The sequence below is a fragment of the Falco cherrug genome, chromosome 6 (assembly GCF_023634085.1).
Source record: "Falco cherrug isolate bFalChe1 chromosome 6, bFalChe1.pri, whole genome shotgun sequence".
Taxonomy (NCBI): Eukaryota; Metazoa; Chordata; class Aves; order Falconiformes; family Falconidae; genus Falco; species Falco cherrug.
The window spans coordinates 43,093,531-43,116,582 of record NC_073702.1 but is presented as its reverse complement, the minus strand read 5'-3'; positions in this window follow the sequence as shown (position 1 = coordinate 43,116,582).

Here is a 23,052-nt window from a genome sequence, read left to right as displayed (position 1 = left end):
ATAATTTCTCAGCAAAAAGAACCCCAAAAAAACAAAAACCCAAGGCGCAGAAACTCATAAGGTGGAGAAGGGGCACTAAACTTAGATGTCATGAAAGATGTCTCTGTTGCATGCATTTCTTGAACCGTTTTTTAGAGGAAGTCTTTCTGAAAGAAATGAGTTCTGAGAAAGAATTTGAAGATTAGTAGGTAAAAGACTCAGCAAGGATGTTCCAGGAAGAGAAGACAGGATGAAAACCAGCAACTAGGGCTAATAAAAAACTGAAAAATCTAACACATTTTAAAGCATTAATGACCCAGCTATCTAAGAAACAACGCATGTTGCCTGTGGCCTGTGTTAAAATGAAGAGGCAGTTAACCTGAGTTTGAAGTGCAAGAATTATGGCAGCCTGATGCCTTCTTCCAAGCTGATAAATCAGTCAAGGACAATAACAAATAAGGGTCTTGGAGAATGTCAGGCCTGAGAGCAAATCCATTTAAAGTATTAGATTATAAGAGACAATATCTTTAACTTGTATAAGGAAAAAGCTTTCTTATCTGGTAATCCCTGACAATTTTATAGATATCTTTGGAAATTTGGACTCTTAGTTGTAAACCTATTAAATTTAGCCTATGATATTCTATAACATGAAAGACAATATAAGGAAGTGGTATAAATTAAATTATGGAATTTTTATTACAAAATTGAGGTTGGTATGGCATTAGGAAATGGTTAAAATACCTTTAAGAACATTAAGAAATGTTATAAAATAACATAAACAGAGCTTAGCAAAACAACAGTAAGAAATGCAGTCAGTATATATATGCCAAGTTGGGTTTTAGCCTTGCTAATGAGTACATGATTAGAAAGATGTGGAGATATGAAGCCAGCATCAAGTTGGGCTTTTCCACATCCACAAAGTCTGTTCAAGCAGAACAAGAAGCTCATGGGTTTATCTCATGTAGTATAAGATTACATTGGATTAGGAACAGACACAATTATTCATCAGTTACATTAGCAATTAATTTGTTGTTGTAAGAGTGGAGCACTAGATAAAAACAAGACCAAGTAGACAGGAAAGTGCTGATTCTTCTACATCAATTCTATACACAGTTCGATGCTTTATCTTTGCTATATTGAGCCTGTTCTGAATGTCTCCATCACACAAGGAGTTTGAGACTTACCAAAGGACCAAATTCTGCTTTGGAACAATTTGTCACCTTTGAGGCTGGACTACATTTGGTGTATATCTTGAATGAAGCTTCCAGTTATTTTCCTTTATAATGGCTCTATTTCACATGCATCAAAATTGTTCTGCAAACTGAAATCAGGGAATTCACTTTAACGTCATACTACTACTACACTGTAACAAAACACAACTTGATTTACCTTATATAGAAGACAATTAATATGTAAAATAAGATTACATATTGTTAGCAATACTTAACTATTTTATATAGATTAAAGTACTCAGGGGAAAAAAACAAACAACAAAAAAGGCTTCAGCTTCAAGACAGTGTTCCTCCAGGGTTTCCATCTACAGATGCCCTAAGACTTCCCATATAACTTCATTTCTAAATGTAAAGAAATTAGTTAAGACTTCTTCCCTAAGGGAGTGGCCACCTTCTCACACCCTTTAAGCTAATATTTTGCCTTTTCATACAAACATATATTCTTTTCCTTTAACATTTTACACATGTTCCTAGTGTTGAAACATACCATGACTGCCAAACTACCTGAGATATTCCATGTCTTATTTATATTGCATTGTTTTTTATCTTCTCAGTTTATTGAATGTTTCAAAGCATTAGCCAAAATTCTTCTCTTGTAAAATTTCACACTCTTGAGTTGTCTTTGTTCCCAGGTAATATCTGGGGGTAGACGAAGCAGACCTTTGAAACAAGAAGCCAAACTAATTTAAATGTGTTTCCCCCACCACACTAGTGTAGACAAAAAATAGTTTTGACAATTAAATTATTTGTGATTTCAACTGTATTTCCCCCTCCTGATTGTTTGGACGTATGTACAGGCATACAGCAATTCAGTTGCCTGAAGACATTAGGAGGAAAGACAGCAGTTCTGAGTTCCAGTTTTCATTTTCAAGCCTTGGAATTCAAGTTTGAGTCTACCAAATTCCAGCTCCAAGGTTTGCCTAAGACTAAAACTGAATGGCAGCAAGCACTAACCACTGCCATCAGATATCGATGTCCCTGCAGGTCTTTGCATGGTCAGACTGATCATAGTATTCAATAGAAAAGAGAACAGTCAACCTTTTTTGATGGCTTCAGGTCCAAATTATGTGCAGTGAGACCCTGCTGGTGATGGTATTCACAGGAGAGCCGTAGTAAAGAGAATAACAGTGCAAAGGAAGTTCTCCATGTGAGTAGGAACTCATGACACTGATAATCGCTTGTGGATAAAATAGGCAAACTGTTTTCAAAAGCCAAATGAACAAATTGGTATCAGGTTCGAAACAAAATATTTACCTATATCTATTGTTTCTTATTTTTAAATGCGCAGTACATAAAGCAAATGATGCAGATGACAAAGTGAGAACTTGATGGGATAGCTATTTCTTTCATTTTGTAATATAAAGCCATGAAAAGAGGAGTTTGCTTCAGAGAAAGAGGTAGACAAAGACAATTTTTCCATGTCTAAATATGGAAAAAACAGGTGGCTAGAGTAGTTTAAAATACTGGATTTGTTTAGAGTTCTGTGTCTCTCCAATTTATTTTTTTAAATAGTTTTGTGATATAAAATTATTTTGTGGTGTTTTGAAGTCAGTTTTTTTTTAAATATTTTCCCAAAATTTTGTAACAAGATAAACCTAAAAATGGTTTAGGGAATTTATTTTCAAATATTTTAAATATATATATTTTTAGTTTTGTATAATGTTTCCGAAGCCAAGCAGATTTGGTAAGGTAGAAATGTGAAAAGCAAATGTCATGATTCTTCTATTGATTTTTTTCTATGGAAAAAGGGAGAGAAAACTACAGATATACTGAAGCAATAAAGTTTTTTGTTCAATCTTGAAATGGAGGAACTCTTGTAATTTTTGTTGCTGTCATGTAGTGAATATTCTTTGCAAATAAAAATCTGCCTTTTAAATCGTTATATACAGCTTTTTATGCTATCACACACTAAGACTGTGAATCTTATAAATTCCCATTCAAAATTTTTATAAAGTCACTACAGACATAAAAAGATAATAACCCCAGTTCTATGGCCTTGACATTTACAGATTTGTATTATTCTTACAATTCTCATTGCATTAGAGAACAAAATAGGATCTTTCCAGTGGATAATTTAACATCCATATATGCCTGCACATTTTCTTATCAGAGACTTTTTCATTTATTAAATAAAACACCAACATTATAGTTTAAAATAATAGACTTCAAATCTTATGGACCTGTAATTTATAAGAAATATTCAGCAGATGCTTTCTCTAAGGTTTATGTACATCATTAATAAGTCTTGTCTTTCAAAAAAATTGCTAAACAGTTCATTTTTGGTAGTTAATCTGAAGTAATTCTTTCAAAATTAACTAAAAAGACACAATTAAGGCACTTTTGATAGTAACACAGGCTTTTCCAAAATGTTATATTAAAATCTTGATGAAGTTAGTAAAGGCTCTTAAAATAGATCTTTTGCTTACTCAGAATATACCCTCCAGACAGGTTATCTTACTTGTCTGAAAATACAAATAAGTATTTACTATCATTTGCTTTGGCCTAGAAAATTCATACAGCTTTGCAAGACAGAACTGATTGAAACAAAGGTTTCTAATTTATGGGAAATATCTGAAAGGATTTCTAATTTATGGGAAATATCTTAACTTTGTAGCTTTAAAAATGAAGTTGTTGCAACTATTTTTAGATGTCTATCACCTAGAGAAGACTTTTTTTTCTCAGAAATAAGGGAAGCATTGTTTCAGAAATAGTCACATGCAAATGCTCTGTGCAAAAAGCTTTTGAGCTGGTAACATCCATACTTCAACAACAGGTATACCAAACAGACTACTCTCCAAGCTGCTGAGTACCCTGACTTAGGTATTCTGAAAAAGTTATGAAATCTGATAAGGTAGGAACAAACACAAAAGCCTCAACAGGTTTTCCAGTACACTGTAATGAGTGGACTATATTTTATATGCATCATGAAAAGAATCATTAAGTAATTTCCACTACATATCTACCTCTACAGGTTTTAGGGATGACCTCTATGTTTAACCTTCTGCTCATGCACCCTCCGTTAACACAGCAGAGCTTATTTTCACTTGCAAATAGAACCATCTTTATAGAGAGACAGAAAGATGTACAATATTAGACTCTCATTTCTCCAGCACTGATATCTTTTGTGGAACCCAAAACTTCTAGTGCATAAATGTAAATATAGGGGTAAAATCTGGTGTTAATAATCATAAATAAAACTATGTGAACGTTAATGTTTGCTTTAAAGATGGGGAGTAATATCCTATCTGTAATGAAGCCAGGGAAACATATATGAGAAATACATGATTCTGGGAAAAGAAGAGTTTGGCAAAATAATGAAATTGATATAGCCCGAATAGACGAGGTTGTCCTCATTGCACTTTCTAATGAAAATAGGAGAATCACTTTAAAATGCAGTAAAAAAAAGTCTGATGGGATTTCTAGCTCAATTTTTGCAAATCCTAGATAATATAGAAACCCTAGATAATACAGAAATTTCAAAACCATCCTGAGCAGTAGGAGGTTCATTATCCTTAGCAACAACTGTGCCATCACGGCTTAGACTGATGACTTCTGTTGGCAATTTTAAGCTTTTTAATTTAAGAAAAATATGAAAAATTACATAGAATTGAAAGGCCAAGAAATAATTTCACACCAGGCAAAAGCACGAGACAAAATAGGAAAGGAGGTAGATCTGCGTAACTATATAAACCACTCAGGAGGAAACTTCATCACAGCCTAGCATCTCCTCCAAGCTAACACAAAGACAGAAAAAGAATTATTCCCAGACGAAGAAGAAAGCAGGAGTAGGAGCCACAGCTGGAGACTGCGTCATTTCATATGCAAAACCCAAACCAGGTAGGATTTAAATTTTTTATTTTTTTTTTAGAGAAGCATAATCCTGCATAGTATCGTCTGAGAGATCACAAGGATACATGATTTAAATTATCTTTCCTGGCTTTTCCTGGCCATAAATTGATTTCTTTCTGCTTGTCATGGCCCTGAGGGTACTACCAGCTCCCCAGCTCTATCCCCAAGCCCAGTGGCCAGGGGGATGGTGGTCTGTGCTGGGGTCACCTCAGCTGGCCCGCCCTCTGGCAGCAGCTGGCCTTTGCCGTGCCCTGTCACCCTGCTCAGGGCACTGCTCTTCCCTCAGACCTGGTCTCCAAACAGGATCAAGTTTCCTCAGAAGGGAGGCAAGCCAGGCCAAGCTGAGAACAGGGGGAACCCAGCCCAACTCCTATCACTGAAGTTTTGCCGTTGACATCCAAAGAGCTAGGATCTCACCCTGAGTTTTAGTATTCTATAGATACCCAAAAGAGCTGAATGCTCCTTCCCCACATCCCTGTACTGCGAAAATGGCTGCCTCTTCCACACTGCTTCTGGGAGTGCCCACAGGTTCATGCAAGTGGGAATCTCCAAATTTCTGATCAATTCCTGCTACAGACCTGTCATATCTTTCCCAGAAAAATGCAAACATCCTAGAGAAAGAGCGTGTCAATGTGCACATATACAGGATCAAAAATATGTCTCTAGCTGAATGGCTTCCCACTCAGAGGGCTGCAAAGCACACCATGTTTTAATAGCTATCCTGACACCTTGAAACTGACCCACCTGCACTTCCCTGGGCTGTTACTGACACGCAGAGTGAGGTGGTGGTTTGCAGAGTCCCAGACACAGACATGGACTGTGTTTGTAGGTTACTTTTTGCCATGTCCAGTGGGCAGAACAGGGCTTGAAACTCCCCTAAATAAACTCTGTGACACCCTTGCCTCTGAGAGCTGATCACAGCACAGGGAGTGGGTGAGTGCAGCCAAGAAGATGGCAGTGGGAGTACTGACCCGGACTGACTTGGAAGTTGTTGCTTCTAAAATGGTTCCCTTGTGGGCTGCCATTCCCACATGTTTTCCAGGCATTCTGCCTCAGTAAGTTAGGCAAGATGCTCATCAGATCCCTGTTCCTACTTGTCATGTTTCAGTGTGGTGACTTCCTGCCCCTGGGCCCTGCAGGGTCTGCTCAGGCCACAGGCACCCCTCAGAGCAGCCTCCCAGCAATCTGCTGGTTGACACATAACCCGCTGGCTTCATGCCGAGGACTGGCGGCAGTGCGGCAGAAGCTGGGACCTAGCAAACACAGGCAAGCAGAGGAGGCTGAGAGCAAGGCCCCTGCCTCCTCTGCCAGCTCCAGGCTGACCGTGCTTCTCTGCTGCTTCTCTGTGAAGTAGCAGCAAATTGGTGGAGATGTCCAGCTGCCAGGGCTGCAGTACTAGCCGTGCTGGCTGCAGAGCCAGAGCTGCCTCATGACGAGAGCGAGGAGTGGGGCAGGGAGGTTTGCATCCTTGGCAAATGCTGCTGCACTGCATGAGTGCTGGTAGGGACAGCTGGCTCAAGCAGATATCAGGTGGAGAGGTGATGGATGGTTCTGTTCATGTTTGATGCACTGGGAGGCGTGAGCATGATACCTGGTGGAGAATAGCTCGTTTGATAGCCTCTCAGCAAACCATGCTGGGCTTCAATTTACTGCTGTGCAAGAATGTCCCCAAGACACTACTCCTCCACAAAGCAGCTGGAAAAGGGACCATGATCTGTGCAGAGCCCGTAATTCCCCATTCCTGACACTGGAGTAGGACAGGAAGGCACATGGTGTTTTTGAAATCCCTCTCCACATCGGGGTGCCACGTTTCCTCACTACTAAAGGCTGCTTGCTGTTTTAGCCAGCTTAGGAGCCCTTAGAACAGTCTGTATGTCCTTTATCCCCTCTGTTTTGACCATGATCAGTACTGGTACCTGTCTTAAGACAGCTAAAGCTGGATTCTTGAGTCATGCCAGAGGGTTGCCCTTGTGTAGCTGATCCTTCCTGAACGTCGTTTAAACATAACAGAGAGAAAAATGTGGCATTACAGTCCGTTGAGAAGTCACTGGTCCTGCAGGTATCATTCAGTGCCATTAATTCTCTCTAAACACATCACATCTCCTCACAGCATCATGCTAGAGACAGCATTCTTCAAAGCCCACCAGGTCCAGCTTTCTGTGATGTGAGGCAAAGGATGGGGCACATTGGCAGCTGGGGCATTGTGTGGGACATAGAAGACTTACTTGGACATCTTTGGAGGACTGGGAACAGCAGGGCACATTCAGACCTGGCCACAGTTGTGTTTGTATTGTATTCATGGAATGAATGTCAGCGTGTCTTACGTGCTGGTCCTCATCCAGATTTCCCCAGGTGAAGAAGTACTTCCTTTGCACATGGGTGCAACCCAGGCATGGACCAATGTGCATGTAGCACAGGACCTGGCATGAAACAGCAAGCTCACTAGCACAGCACTCCTCAGCCATGGAGGACCTGTGTGAGCACCCTGGGCTGCTGTGAAAGGGGGCAGCATTTACAGCTGCCTCTCTGGCAGAGCCCCACTGAGAGTACTCTGTGCTGAGATCCCAATGGATGTGTGAGAGAAAGAATATGAAGATTTGCAAAGGTCTTTGTAATCTTTAAAGTATAATTTTGGAAAAATGTTAATGGCTTCTCTGAGATTGTCTCAACTATTAGAAAGGTTTATTTTGAAAATAATCCCTTGGGAGCTATAAGGCAGGTGTTCACATTTACTGTTGCCCTTACAAAATAAACCATTATATTTAATACCTCTGATTGGATCAGACGGAGGAGTCATTAACCCCATTTTGAATATGGTTCTAATGTCAAAGGACTCCTGGTTTGCATGAAATACATTCAGGGGGCAGACTGAGAATTAAGTGCTAGGAACTGGAGCAGAAAAAGAGTATTTTGAACTACCCAGGTTTTCACAGATAAGAAACTCCATTTATTGCAAATGAAAACTTTCTGGCATTAACAAAGGGATTTTTATTCATGAATAGGTTCACAGTATCATTCTTTCATCCTTTGGATGGGTCAGTCCAGTGCCTTCTCTGAATTCCTTGAGGCAGTTTTAATTTCCGATTAATGCAGGGAGTTGTTACCATACCGGCTATGCAGTAGAGGGGCTGAACCCTGTATATTGAGCAGAATCAACTAAACTGGAGGAGAAGTTTTTCCATTGTTCCTTACAATCTGAGGGTAAGTTGTGCAAATGGCATGACTTTTACTGCATCTTTCTTTTTGAGCATGGGTGCTTCCTTGGCTTCAGTAATTTAAATGCTGGAGAAAATCTAATTACAAATTTAAAATTAATTATCTGAGAATGGCAGCACTGTGCAAGTGAGTTCCCCATATTTTCATTTATACCTGGTCAGTGACTAATATTGACAAGTTTACAGCTTAAAAAAGACAAAAGCCTACATAACTGCTTTTTCCACTTTATAGTAAATATTGGTTCTGCAGTACCACAGGTGAGTTTTGTAAAAACAAAACCTCATGCAGAATCACAGCTTCTATGATGGGAGAATATTTTATATGGGAAAATATTTTTACATATTGTGACAAAACTGACTGGAGAACTAAACTCTGAAATCACCCCCACTGCCATCAGTGGAAAGACCCCCTAGGTGGCTGCTGTATACCCAACACAAACTGCATCCATTGGCAGGGTCCTAACCTTGAAGGAATGATAAGGTCTCACTTGCCAAAATGAAGATTAGTCCTAAGCCATCTAGCTTCTAGTCATTTGCTAAAGATCCACATTTGCTAAAATTATAAGAAATCTGTGTACATGACCTAAGACCAACTGAAAAAACACCCCTGGAAAGAAAAAAGCATGCCAGTGTAAAACTTGTCCAGGTATCATCAGGACCAGTGTATGCTTGTGTATGATTTCCTTCCCATATATTAGAACAGGTAAGCTGTCCTCAGTGGTCCTTTCTATTTACTATTCTTTTTCATGAACAATATTGCTTCTGGGCTCTGTGAAACACCAAAGTGAAATTAGGTGCATCTCAGACAAAGCGACACAGGCATCTTGTCACACAAACAACGATATCCTGAGGCATCACACATATTTGTCACAAAAAGCTGAAATGAAAAGGAAAAACAAACTTCTTTTTTTCTGAAATGAAGACTATTGCTTTGCCCACAGCAAACTATTAAGCAGAAAACACCAACAAAATGTTTTCCATAGGAAGAATGCTATGTAGAAATAAAAAGTATGGAAATACAGTCAAAACCCCTGGAACAAATCCTGCAGAAATTAAACATTTCCACTTTTTGATTCAAAATAACTATAAATTATTTCCTTTATTTCTTTGGAGATGATATCTCCAAAGCTTATCCTTGATGATTTTTTGCCTGGAAAAATTATGTGGACAGGCTCATGATCAAGATTGCTTGTGTGCCTTTATTCCATGTGGATTTAGAATGATATAGAAATATAATATTTTCAACATTTAATTATTTTCTAAAGAAAAGCCCAAAAGTAGAGAATCATATAAAATCTTTCTTTTTTAAAAGTTAATCAAATTTCATAAAAAATTGTTTTAGATTGGTAATAAAATCTGTTCTCATTTTATCCAAGTCATTTCAGCCAGTGCTGTCTACTGATAAGTAGGTCATTTTGAATTAAAAGGGACTCTGGGAGCAGTTCATGTACCGGTAGGACCCAGAAGGGAAGGTAAAATCACAAGTGCATGCTTCTTACTTGTGTCTGTAATTATAAAAGACCACTTTCATCCCTAATGTACTATTATTAAGTTATATTAAGGAAACATTGTGTAACACAGCTGGACAGAGTCATTAGGGGGCCAAGGGCTACTTGTGAGAAAATATGCCTACCCATATTTACATCTATTTGTACACTAAATAATGGGTTCAATTTTCATAGAGTCTTGCAGCTCAGTTATGATGATCAGGCCCTCAGGAAATGATAAATATCCTAATTAGGGCTGTCTAGTGGCCTTTGTGTAATAAACCAAGAAAACATATGATCATACACTGCTTTTTATGTAGGGCTTGTGGAATACAAGTAGCAGTCGCAGTCCCTGGGTGGGTCGCCATGCTTCTTCCCATTCCTTGTTTCCCTCATCCTCACCCCACCTATTGTCCTTAGGGCAGAAACCTACCATCCATTCCTTTCAGAATCCCCAAATCCTTCCTTGTTTTCCTTCTGTTTTTTTCATTACTCTGAATGGCAGCTTCTTCCTCCCTTCGGGCTGGGCTGGCTCTTGGGTGCCCTGGACAAATACCCGGCATTTCCTTACCTGCAGCTGTAACAGCCAGGAGGCAAAGAACAGCAGGACAACTCCAGCTCTCGAAAACCTGAGCTAGAGCGGGTCTCTCACTCCACAGAGATGGGCAGTAGCCTGGCCCTGAAGTCAGAGCAGAGCGCCAAGAGTGCCTGTCCCACACGAAGAGTTGGTACAAATGGTCGTGGTCAGTGAGGTACAAAGTGAGGCAATATGAGCAGGGCTGCACGGTGGGGGCTAATTTATGGCTTTCATTTACAGCCTCTGTAGTAGATGGAAGTTACTGAAACTTAACGGTTTATCATCATATTTTTCACTTATATATCATCCTAAGGAATAGACGTATACTTAATCTGTGGGAAGTTTGACACACACTTTGCCATCTTACTTGGGAAATCTGCAGAGGAGGAGAGAGAAAAAATGTCTCTACTGTGGTATCCACCACTACTGTCTGCTCTCTTACCTCATTTCTATGCCAGTTTTCCCTGCCAAAGACACAATTAATTGATTCATCCCTAACAAATCCACAAGGTGATCTGTAGCTACAGGACAGCTTAGTTACCTGAGAGTGGATGCTATCTGTAAAATAAGATTCCTTTGAGAACCTGGGGGTGAGATGAGGGAACTATGATACTGAAAAATGAAATGAATGATTAACAGACTCAGGCAACAGGAGCTTACAATTAAAGTTCCATGTGCTATAAATACCCACTTGTTTGAAAAGTTTCTTTTAAATTTGACTTACAAAGCCCAAATTGTGTCGAAAGTATGCTGACCTATTTGCTGCTGCTTTGGTTCACATACTAAGTCCCATGATGAGTTTCAGTCTTCAAGCTAAACACTTCCTCATGTATTGTCTCTTGTTTTACCAGCTGGACTTTCACATCCACAAGTACACGACATAAAAGTAACTAATGGTACTTTAAATATTCAGAAGCCACTTCCTGCACCTATCATCCTGTACAAGTTTATATGAAGTGAAAATAATTTTTAAAATCTTTTTTGTGGAAAAGAAAGACTTGCACTTTGGCATCTAAGGTCTCAGGCTTTTTATTCTTAGCTTTGAGGACTCGATAGGTGTCCTCCTAGCAAATGGAAACTGTGATGCTCATCTGATGTGAAGATTCACGAGCTAAACTGAAAAATTTGAAATGAAATCACCAGAAAAAAAATCTAATTCTAGATGGAATTATGGTTTGCCTTAATCTTTGGCCTTCTTCAACAACTTTCTTTGTTTAATACCCTGCGTCATTTGCATCTGGTTAAGAACCCAGATGCAGTCCTGTTCACTAGGTCTAATACCTTAAACTGCATGCACTGCCATAGAAAACACCACAGTAACTGCATGGAGAAAGGCTCATCTCCCCTGCTACAGAAGTGGTGCTGCCAAGGAAAAAGGAGCATAATTTTAAAGTCAGTAAAAAAAAAACCTCGTAAGTGTTTAAGACAGGTGGAGCTCTGTTCCCCCAACACACTGTGCATTTTGTCGGTGACATGATAGACTACCATGAGCTTCACTGGGGCAGAGGCACAGTCCCTCTTGCCTGTCCTTTCTTCTCCACTATGTGTAGGGGAACAAAGACAGTGGGTTGATTGACGTTGGTAATATGCAGCTGTGGCCTTGCTTTGACGATGTGCAGCTGTGAGCCTACCTAAGCAAAGTGGTTAAATAGCTCTGAGGAGTGTAGGAAAGAAACCTGGATGAAGCAGAGACAAGGAGCAGTGTGGTCTGGCCTCTGGAGGCACAGCATAGACAGTAGAGTTTGACCAAGGGTAAAGCTTTTTAGCTGCTTGCTATTTTGTTTGTGTTGTGTTATTTCCTGGCCACCGTAACTCAATGGCAACAACTATGAACTGTAAGCTCTCAGCCAGCAGAGGTGCAGAATGCCTCCAAGTGAGTGTTATGACATGGGCTTCGTTCCTCTCCACATGAGGACAACCCTGACACCCCACCACCTGGGCCAGTGTTACCAGTATTAGTCACCTCAGTTCCTCTCCCATCTCCCTTTCAGGAGCAGCAATCCCTCGCTGCATCCCAATACATAGCTCAGCAGTACAAGAAAAAGGGTGAGGTGACTGACCACAAACAAAGAAAGGATGTCAGCTTCTAGGATGAAAAGCATCTGAGCTCTGGATGCCAGGCACACATTGGTACTCACCAGTGAGTCAGGCAGCCCAGCGAGGCTTCAGCCACATGTGCCTCTTTAATGTCTGTTCTATAGGGTTGCTTGGGCATCTGCTATGCTCACCACACCAACTGCTGTGTACCCCTTCCCTGCCTGCCTACGCATTTCTGTTGGAGCCAATTCGCCTAGCGCATATTCATGAGTTCTGCTGAAAAATATGGGTGCCTTAAAAGCCAGTGGTGTGACAGTCAGCACAGAGATGCCTAAAAGGCATCTGGCATTTAGGTGATAGCACAGGCGAGAATGTGTCTTAATTTGGAAGAAAATCAGAGGGATCAAGTAGAAAATTATTGACGTATAAAGACTTATTACTGCTAGTGATGAAACATTCATGAGAAAGGGTTAAACATCAATGTGTCAAGCCTTTCTGCTAATCTAGGACACACCATTAGGATTTGCTGTAAACAGCTGTCAACTTTTCCATCAACAACTTCCCTCTGCCCTTATTGGCAGCACATCTATGATCAAATACTAACATCTCAGACAGCGGAGCAAAATGAAAGTTCAGTTAGAGCTGCATAGGAATTTACACTACGGTCTTCCAAGACGGAAGCTGAGAGGTGATATTTGCCCAGGATCAAGCAAAGAGTCTGTTAAATAGTCGAGATACCATGAATCCCTGTGTTAATGATCCGGTTAAGAGTCAGCAGCTTCAAATTGCTAACATGCCACCCTCACTAGAGGCCTCATTAATAAAAAAAACAAAATCCAGAATTCTTAAACATGTTGACTGGAAAAGACAAGGAGAGGAGAGGTCTAGAAAAGTCTCCATCTGTCCTGCAGAAAAACTTGCTTCAGCAAAGAAACAGAAAGAAAAAAAAAAAAAAAAAGCATACTCGTTCCATAACGCTTTGAAGCAAAAAGTGGTTCTGGCCAGAGTAGATTAACAGCAAATCATTAGAGGTAATTTAGATCAATTGCTAACAGCATTAGTTCAAATGACTTTTTAAACTCACTTGAAATTTCTCTACTTGTACTCTGAGCCTGAATTAATCATGCTTTCCAAGCACTGCTGTGTGTTTAATTTGAAGTCAGGTATTACACAGAATTCATGTGTCTGCACTTGAATTTTTTTCGTAGGTTTCTCAGCATGTAAGTCATGATTTTCTGTCTGCTAAATCTCCTCAGTGAAACAAAAGTCCACTGGGAGATCAGACAGAGCTTTGCTTTTAGGGTAATCCAAAGGATAAGCAGGACAGAGCCGGCATGGAGAAGCTGCACTCACTTTAATATTAGGAAGGGCCATTAGATCATTGAACCCTCTTCCACATACATTGCCAGTTTTTATTTGAAGACTTAAGAAAACAGAAAATCTGCTGTTGTAGTTTATTTCAGTAATTAATCATATCTTTTGTGAAAAACAGATTTGACTTTTGCTTGTTGCAGTCCATCCTAGGCTCAATGCAGGTCACAAAGCACCACTTCTAGAAAGTTGTGCCACACCACACATGCTTTGTGATATGCAGCTGAGAAAGCATTTTTATATGGTTTAGCTTTGTTTAGAAACTGTTATAGAAAATAATGCATTAAAAACCCAACACCTTAGAATTCCAAGAGTCAGAGAACTATCTGAGAGGAAAATCAAACTATCTCTGAATAAATGGAGCAAAGCAAACTTGATAGCTACAAAATAATTTCACTGCAACCTTCAATTCTATGACAGGTATTGCCAGTGTTTAGAAAGACCTTCAGAATAAGTAGAGAAATGGAATCAAGTCAAGAGTTTGGGGGATATTTAAAGCAGCGTGCCAATTTTACACCAGCTTTCTGGAACAAACAACTGTTCACTGAACATATTCTGTACAACTCATAAGTGTATTCCCAACAATAAAAGTCTTGGTTGTAAGCCTAGCACTTAGGGATCTGAACAGAGTAGAATGTGCTCTTACATATCAACAAGTCGGTGCTTGCACTTATTTATGTATATGAAAATTCAGGTCAATTTGAAAAGCACCAACATAAATCTCTGGTGAGACACTGCATGTGGCAGAGTCACTAATGGTAGCCAGGTCAACTGGTGGTTATCAAATGTTTTGTTTTTCTGGGTAATTTACAGTAAATAGAGATGTCAGCTGTTTTAATGCTACAGGATTCTGGAATGCTTCTTTTAGTGTACTTATTGAAGACCTGTTATACAAATAAAAACTCACACTCCACTTAATAAAACAGAATTATTATTTTATTTTATTGAGGCCCAAATTCATCCCTAAATTATACTGGTTCCAAGCCACTTATAAAGTACGTTCACAGATGATTACTGTGGGGAATGTATTGCAGAACAGCAATGTGTATCAGAAGTCAGATATTATAAATTAAGCTGGTGATCAGAATGAATTCATAAGCTAAGGAGAGAGCTATCACTTCAGAGCAATTCAAAATTGCAGCCTTCTGGAAATCTGGTCCATTAATGGAACAATGGGAAAAGATGCCTGCTTGAAAAGCTTGTGAGACCATGCAGTGATATGTGATTATGAATAATTCACAGTAAACATTTGCAGTGCTTGTTTTGATGACAACAAATTTTAATTTCCCCCCTCATCACAGTATCCCTGTTGTAAAGATCCAAGGGTATTTGATTGCCTTAGATCTGCATTCCCACATCTTACTCCCTGCCATCGTTGCAGTGGATTAGGTCTCTTCTAAGAATCTTCTGTATTATTAATGACACATTTTGATGTGTGAGACTTGACTGCGATATTTCAGATGCCCTGTGCATTGGCAGTGCAGTGAGAAGGTGGTGCGGGAAGAAGTTGGCTGCATTGCAGAACAGGATTGACAGAATCATACGTTTGCCCGCCTCACTGGAGGCTGGCAGTTCTCACTGTTGGCATCAAAAGTTGTTTGTTTCTCATTCACATGGCTGCATACCTGAGCAGCCTGAGTACATGCAAGCAAGTTTCCTCTCACATTGCTCTAATAGAATGCAGAAGGATTTTATGTTTTAATTTTGAAAAGGTCCCAGGGTAGACGTGCATTTTCTGCTCATAGAGAAGCACCAGTAAGTCACTGGGTGTTGAGTGTATGAGACGCCCATGTTCCCCTGCTTTTCTGTCACTGACATACAACTACTGAGGAGCAGCCCAGTGTATGTGGGCTTTACACATGGGGGAAGCACTGGGATTTACCAAGCACACTCACCAGCAGCAAGCCTGGCCCTGAGGTCTTCCTCCTCCAGGGGCCTTTCAAATAAAGGCAACCAGTACCCACCAAGCCTGAACTCCATTCTCTTCTCTTTTCTTGCACACAGAGAGGTAGCTGACTGACTAAGATGTCGCTTCTCTGCCCGTTGCGTTAAGCATGTCCTCACTGATTTTATAAGTTTTTTTCCTTTTTTCCTCTAGATTCCTCTATTTGTATTTTTTACTCTACTCCATAACTGACTTTCTGAAATTGGGTAGGTGGGTTACACCTGGAGACACAGGCATAGTCTGTTAGGTGCAAGGTTGGGACCTAGTCAGTCAAAGTCCTGTCAAAACCACACTGACAAGTGGGCATGTCTTTGTTTATCCTTCTTTAAAGAGAACATTGAAAGAAAATAAAAGCAGGATTTGGGGCTGAGTCTTGGATTTTCTTTTGTTGTTCAGGAAACAGTAGCATGACAAAAAAAGATTAATAACTAGTCTCTGGGAAAACAATCAAAGCTTAATTGTCTCTCCAAGATTTAACTCTGATAGGCCTCTTGTTTGTAGCAAACAAAACCCAGCAGAGCATTACTGCTGACACCAAGACATATAGGAACATCTTTTGTGGTCACTCCACAGTCAAACAGGTTGCAGACCAGGTTAACAGGTGAGACAGTTCTGATGCATAGCTGTAACTAGATTGTAAAGAATATAACCTGCTGCATGGATATTTATGTGTTTAATCATCGCCATTATCTGCTCAGTGCAGTTGCAAAAGCTAGGGCATCCAAACTCAAGTTAATGAACGATCACCTTTATAGAAAGGAACTTCCCTCATTTATTCTCTGCCTTTGAAGAGGTAGTACAGCTTAAATTTCATTGTTGCTAAATCCCATTTAGAGAGGTAACAAAGGTGTGAGAGGGATTTGCAATTCAGGCTGGTTTTCTTAAACTGTGTAGCCAGAACAAGACCCTGAACTTGGACTTCTTCCTTAGTGCCATCATAGCAACAATGTTCCCATATGGTGCAAAAAGGTGAAAGTGCTTCCTAGACATCTCTGATGCATGTAATACCAAGTGAATAAAAGCTAAAAACAACTGTTTTAAGTTTTAGATCTGACATATCTATTGGCTGAAGGAAGATCATACTGTGGTAGGAAACGCCATTATCTGCAAGTTACAGAAATGTGAGGTACTGTAACAAAAAGTAATACAAAACCGTACCAGTCCATATGAACTTTAATAAAAGACCGAAGAAATTACAGGAGAAAAAGAAAAACAATCCTATTTGCCTTTCCTTGAGTTTCTCAGTAAGGTACTGCAGTACACAGTAATCCAGCAAACTGCCTATTCTGAATCTCTGAGTTAACCTGCTTTTGTCAAGTATCTTCTTCGTACCTTAAAGAGAATGATTCCTCTCTGTGTTCAGGAGAAGAAAATTCACAGTTGCATCAAAACTTTCTGAAATATAATTCATTTTGCAAAATAAATAAACCCCCAAGCAACCAAGAAAATCCACCCCCACATCCTCCCCCCTATAAACAAGCAGAAAGTCCTGATTGCCTCAGCTGCTATCCCCAGGACATCATCTCATCAGGCAGAAAACGGACATGCCACAGGAACTCGCGCTGGCCAGCTGGGCTCCTGCGTGCCCAGCTCCAGCTTTCAGGCCACTTCACAGCAGCCCAAGCTGCAGGTGTGTCTCTCACTGGCTTTCTGCAGGCTGTGCATCCAGTGTGGCAGCACAGACAGGAGCAGCAGGCACATGCCGGTGAACTGTCACCAAGCCACACTTCTTGTGTCTGCCTGGTAGTGGTTATAGCACATTCCTGGGGACACAGTTCAATGTGGCCTGCACCTCTGCGTTGCAAATTTAGATGTGTTCTGTGATGGAGCCCCAGGGACCTTGCCTCAGTTCTGCTCCTAAAACCCTCCATGATACAAGGAAAGAGTCAATCTTTGATGCCAGACATGCTACAAGTAAGAAGTAAACCTAGCATGTTTGCTCTAAGATTTTAATTCTCCTGATTTCATCGTTTTGCACCATTATCTCAGTTACAGCTTGAGTTAATTTACCAATCAATTAAAATATGAAGAGACGCTATCACAGAAAACGTTTTAGAACTGAACTGAGAGGCTAAAGCAATTTTAATTTGGGGAGATATTTTCTAAATACATACCAGTAATTGGAAAAAAATTGTCTGAAATTAGGCTTACGTGGGATATTTTTCACACGTTTGACTTGCTTTAAGAACAATTACATATTTTTTTTTACTTTTTATGGTAAATATGCAAGTCTTCTGTAGCTATCACGTTCAGTCAAAATAATCTCTAAGTGAGCACTATTTAAAGAAGATACATTTATAGTTATAGTAACCGGTAAATCTAATTTGCAGTCTCTGTTTTAGAAAATCTGGAAGTTAGAGCCTTATCACACCCAAGTGTTAATTTGCATTAACCCTGTGGATCATCAGGGTCTTTACTACTTCAGTTCACCTGACACAGCAACAACAGTGTCTTGAACAGATTACTAACTTTTGTAGCTCACATGCTGCTCATTCATCTCACTCCCCATGGCTATTGCCCTTACACTTAACAGTGACTCCCATAGAACCATAAATTAAATAATTGATGATCAATATAACCTTCAGCTATATCTGATGTTATAGGTATTTTCTCACAACTTGTTCTGTACAGTCAGTGTCATTCATTGGGCCAGCCAGAGAGAGACATAATTTATTTGTACTTCATGTTGCCCTTCCACCAGTGTAAAAATATATAGAAGAGGGAAGTGACTGGCATGCACAGCAACTCTCTTACAATTCTCTTAGCATCAGTAAAGCTATTACTGATACTTCATAAATATTTGTACAGCTTCAACAGCAAAGGGTTCCTAGAGAATGGCAAAACGGTTTCCAAAGGAGAGCTGAAAACTCTCCACTATCCAACCGCGGTATCCATCAACCAAAAACCAGGAGTAACAGAGTTCTCTATTTGTAGCCATTGCAGACAAATATTGGTTTAAAATGCAGTTACTGTGTTAGCCGTTTCAGTGCAGAAACAGCAATACTCTTATGATAGCTTATTGACAGGTGTCAGCAAGCATCTTGAGTAAGCAGAATATGTATTATGTATCTTATCAGCAGGGAGACAAATGATGACACAGCCTCTCCAGGTAGGATATTGGCTTAGCTCTGATGCTCACTGAGCAAGCAGCACTCTTATTTTATGCATTACCAGTGCTCCTGGGACTTCTATTGCTATTATTAAGTAGAGTCAGCACGAACCAGACAGTCAAAACAAGAACTTTGCTCCAAACCATTTTTTCACAAGAAGTTTGCTCTAAACCATTTTTTCACATGTCTATGTATGTGTATCATGAAACCATAATAAAATTCTGGGACATCTAGCTAACATTTGGGTTGCATCAGAAAGTATCACGTCTGGCTTTGCGGTGGAGGCAATGCTAGCAGTACAAGTGAAGCACCTGAGGACTCTGGGTAACATGTAGCTATTGCTGTATCTGTTACCTTAATTTGGTTGTGTGCTGTTTTTCTGATGCCCTGTTTAGCAGGGCAAAGCTATGCTGAAGGGGGTGCACAAGGCTTGCAGACTTCAAAATAATTTTTAAAAGTCACATGGGACTCTTGCCTGTACTCATAACAGTAAAAATCCCCGAAAAATTAAAAATTCAATGTGTTAAGTATGGAAACCCAGCTGACTTCTGCTGGCAGTGTGACTAATCACTGTTCACTGGCATTTTTGCTCTGCTGAGTTAAGGGAATACAAGAGGTGACCTTCCTCCAACTTCATTCCCAGAGCCTCACAGAAAAGTAGTATACTTGTCTGGGCACAGCAGGCGTTGTGAAAGCAAGGAGCAGTGATACTAGGACTTCTAAGATCATGTAACCAGAATGTGACTAATAAAGACTTGGTCTGCTGGCAGTGGGGTACTGGTGCTCCTGGTAATATTTGCACTGCAGATCTGGCTGCAGCAAGTCTGTTTGAACGTCCTCCCTTGCACAGTCTCTACAGCATTTTGGATCTTTGGCTTTTGCTTTTGACTTGAGATGTCAATGCCTGCTCCACACACGTCCAGGCTCCTTTCCAATTGCCAGGTTCCTGTGTTACAACTCTGTCTCTCTGCTTTCCTCAGACTGATTCTGCTCTGGCCTGCTGGATACAGACCTGGGGACATGGACCCAGTGGCATGAACCATGGGTGGGTGCCCCTACAGCCATGCTGGATGCTGAAGCTCCAAGCACTGCCTTGCTCTCAGCAAGGAAAAAGTAAGCTTCTTTCAAGCACACAACTGGTCTACTTGCTCTCTGCTCTTGTGCAGATTAACCACCCACACTTACTGCTCAGTAATTCCTCATTTTTAACTACAAAACTTACATGTAATTCTTTGACCCACCCACTTGCTAAATTTCTAAACCATAGCATTTTAGGTATCAGTAGGTTTTGGAATTCAAGAGTTTAGGATGAAACATGGGTAAGAACAAGTTTCTCATACACAGTGAATAACCAAGAGAGCAAAAAGTAATGAATGTATATTTACCAAATACAAATTGAAGCCTAAGTCATTATTTTTATTTCTTCTCTTTTAACTCATCAGAAAACATCTCTCAGCTGAGGTCGTCTACCTGGATTTCAGCACAGTATCTAATACAATATCTAGCACAAATATCTATTACACCTACATTAGAAATCCTTGACTAACAGGGTTTCTAAATAAAGGGACTGACCTAACCTCACCTGCAAAAGCGTATCATTAATGCAGAACAGTGATCCCATCCGTATGTTTAGAATCGGGGTGTGGGGTAGCGGAGTGTGGGGGATGTTAAGTTAAGGAGAAAAGAATTAATAAAAAATTAGAAGGCTATACTTACAGAGTGGAGCACAGAGTGGTACTCCTTTCTAAACTTTGTTTTATTGCTTTTGCAGAAACAAGTATTATACAAAGCATGTTCCCATCCACCTGTACTGCAGGGCAGATAGCATGCCACAGCTGGTTATGTCTAGCAAGAGGATGCATCTCCAATGCCAGTATTTATCTACTGCCTTGGAAAAAGAGCTTTTTCTAAGCTCTAGTTCGTACTTCCTACTCTAGAGAGACCTGAATAGCATGCTTCAGGTTCAGATGTCCAGTGACCACTCAGAGCAGTGGAGGCTGGTGGTCCTTGTTTGATTCATCACACATACTCTGGCTCCTGAGCTTCTGCACAACATGTAACAGCAGCAGACAAGCTCCTCTCAGAGCTTTTAAAAATCTGAAACCAGCACTTTATTCCAGCTCTAGTGTGGCCCATCAGATCAGTTTTTCCCTGCTTAGGACACTTCTGTAACATTTTTGATACATTTGAGGGCCTGCTGGTCTGCTGCTGTTGCTCAAACCAGAGTGAATAAAACCAAAACAATCCCTAACAGCAGACTGGAAATGCCATAATACAAATATTTTTCTGTGATGTATGTCATACATAGTTTACATGATGATAGGTGTTCCATTTTCTTGGAACTTCTTTCAGATTATCTCTGTAATTTTTATTCATCTCCTCACAAACATAAATATATAATTTACATTTATAGACTTCAACTGAAAAATGAAATCCTATCTTTATGTATGTATCATTCATACCCCCAAGGTAACAATTTTGACTTGATTAGACTACACTCAATGAATCTAGATCAGTAGAATTTACACTCACTAAATTAAATTCATAATCCATGAGGGACGATCTCTTCATCTTCAGCGCTGTCTTTTACCCTCATCATCAGAAGCATGTTTAAGCAACACGCGTGGGAATAAAGATCATAGATAAAATACAAGATAATGAAATCCAGCACTGAACTCTTCAAAATTAAGGGTCAGCTCTAACCAGCTGAAGCAGCATTACGATGAGCATCACTAGTTGGGAACACTCAACACACAGCTCAGGGACCTTGCAGTGCTGGCATGGTGGAAAAAAACTCACCCAGTATTTGCCAAGAAAGACAGAAACCTTGTTTTCTCTAAGGCAGGCTCTAATGTGAGTTTTGAATCAAGATAAGCTTTCCTAGACATCAAACAGGGCTGCATCATACATCTCTCATTTGCTTTAGTCACTGCAGGGATCCAGCTTTACTCTGCAGCTCAGCCACCAGCTTCTCACTGCCCCCAGAAATCAGTAAAGTTATGCCAGGAACACACAGGAGGCAAAAAATTGGTAGGGAAGAGCAAAGACAAGACCAGTGTTGCAAGCAGATAAGAGTCATCATGGTTTATACAAGCCCTGCGTGGGGCTGTCCCAGCATGAGGGCAGCTGGCCTGAGCCCCAGCTGCCAGGGCTCAGCCACCTCCCAGCTGTGCCTGATTAGCAATTAGCCCCTCGCTGCCTCCGCTGCCTCCTTTTGCTCTTTCTTTGCTCTGAGGTCTGCTCTGGCTTGCATCCAAGCAGCTCGGTGGGGATGGAGATGATGGCGGTGGTAAGGTAGGCCTTACCACCTTGCTGTGGGTTGGGAAGGGGGGTTGTCTTGGGGCCTGAGGGGCTGGGGGAGGCGGAGGGGAGCAGCCCTGTCTGGAAGGGGATCGGGAGGGGGGGTGCAACAGCTGGAAGATTAGTTGTTTCTGTGTGGAAATGATCATCCCCTTTATCTTCAGGAGAGAGAAGGTGAGGAAGTGGTGTCTGCTGATATGTGCCTTATCTAAAACACTAGAGTCAAAGCTGAAAACGGTTGGCTGCAAATGCAGTAAATCTGTGTTGTTTGCCACTATGGTTGTGGGTACTTTGTAGCTTCGGATGACAGCATTAATGATTTGTGAGGTTTGCTAATATACGAGAGGACTCTGGGTTTGGTAGCTGCTTGGTCTCATAGGATGAAGTTAGAGAAGTAGATGATATACCACTGGGGGCTCCAGAGATTATCTACTGCTGCAGGGCAAAACCTGATTCCTTCCAGGCTTTACCAGTAACGGAGACAAAATAAATAGGCTGTGCTAAGATCAAATCACATTGGATTTATAGGTAGGGGTTGGGATTTGATAACAAATCATGTGTTTTAGGAATATTGCATTTTCCTCAAAAACACCCTGTGGCTTGAAATAAGGCGCTGGTAAGAATAGCTCTCCTTTTCTGAGTCTGGCGTTCTTGTAATTGAAGCCACCTGGAGTACTCAGCTGTGAACTTTTGAGGGTATGAAAGCCACAAGACTGTCTCTCAATGTAACCTATGGTACTGTAGCAGTCAGGTCTGATCCCTCTTAAACTTTCCCTGACAGAGTTCTGGTTTCTGGCTCCTTTCCATTTGAATGTGGATATTCGCAGTACAGGTATTTCAGTGAAATTTCTCGGTTTGTCCCAGAGTGGGGACTTGCTTTTTCCATTGAATTTTTTACAACTTTGGTCTCTTTCTCTATTTAAATGAGAGCTGCAGCTCTCAGCTGGTGA